Source organism: Pseudophryne corroboree, chromosome 4 (assembly GCF_028390025.1).
Source record: "Pseudophryne corroboree isolate aPseCor3 chromosome 4, aPseCor3.hap2, whole genome shotgun sequence".
In the NCBI taxonomy this organism is placed as follows: domain Eukaryota; kingdom Metazoa; phylum Chordata; class Amphibia; order Anura; family Myobatrachidae; genus Pseudophryne; species Pseudophryne corroboree.
The window spans coordinates 24,919,462-24,920,761 of record NC_086447.1 but is presented as its reverse complement, the minus strand read 5'-3'; positions in this window follow the sequence as shown (position 1 = coordinate 24,920,761).

Here is a 1,300-nt window from a genome sequence, read left to right as displayed (position 1 = left end):
AACCCTTCACCCATCCGCAACATCCCCGCACCTGCCCCTCTCCCACCCGTGGCACCCCTGCCACTCCCCCACCTACAGTGCCTCCGGACCCCTCCCCCATCTGCAGCCTCCACTCCTCTGCCCCTCCCCCACCTGCAGCACCTTCTGACCCTTCCCCATCCGGGCCCCCCCCGCTTCCGCCCCCCCTTCCACCCGCAGCATCTCTAGACACCCTCCCCCATCCGCAGTCCCCCCCGCACCCGCTACATTCTGTACATCGTGCCCTGCAGGTGCTGTTCACGCCGTCGCAAGGGGCTGCGCCTCCTTCACCATCGCACGCCCTTTCATTGTGCAATATTTAACCACTAACAAAGGAATGCAGGTAATACTCCATATAATACAAATATTGAACCCCAGAAAGGTATGCAAGGGTTAAGGGGGTGTAGCCACTTGCGACGGTGTGAAGAGCGCCCGTAGGGCGCGATGAAGGACCTAGTTAATAATACTCATGCAGCTAAAAAAAAAAAAAATTTTTTTTTTTTTAGTGGAGGGGGGTTTCTGGGTACTCGGAAACCCCCCCTGGCTGCGCCACTGGGTGGAGGCGGCGCTGGGAGATGAGCTCATCTCCTGCGCCGCCTCTCCCTATGCTGTGAATGGGAACCATGTCGCATCGGACTGCTCCCATTCACACTGCACCTGACCCGGTATTCAACCCGGTAATAACTAGTGATGTGCACCGGAAATTTTTCGGGTTTTGTGTTTTGGTTTTGGGTTCGGTTCCGCGGCCGTGTTTTGGATTCGGACGCGTTTTGGCAAAACCTCACCGAAAATTTTTTGTCGGATTCGAATGTGTTTTGGATTCGGGTGTTTTTTTTCAAAAAACCCTAAAAAACAGCTTAAATCATAGAATTTGGGGGTCATTTTTTATTTTTTAGTGATGCTGCTATTACTGAGAACCTGATTCTATACACACGCTACATTGACGACCTGTTTATCATCTGGCGGGGTGATGTTATGGACTTGATTAATCTTATCGAGTTACATAATGGCGGTACATGCCCCATTAAATTCACGTACACATTTAATCAGGAACAGATTGCGTTTCTAGATGTCTTAATCTCTTTTAAAGATAACCAGATTAATACCATGGTTTATACTAAACCAACTGATCGTAATACCTTTTTGCAAGCTCAGAGTTGTCACCCTAAAAGCCTCACCAGAGGTGTTCCTTATTCACAAATGATACGCATACATCGTATCAATAACCAGATTGAGACATCTATGGCACAGATTGATGTGTTGATAGAAAAATTTATCCATA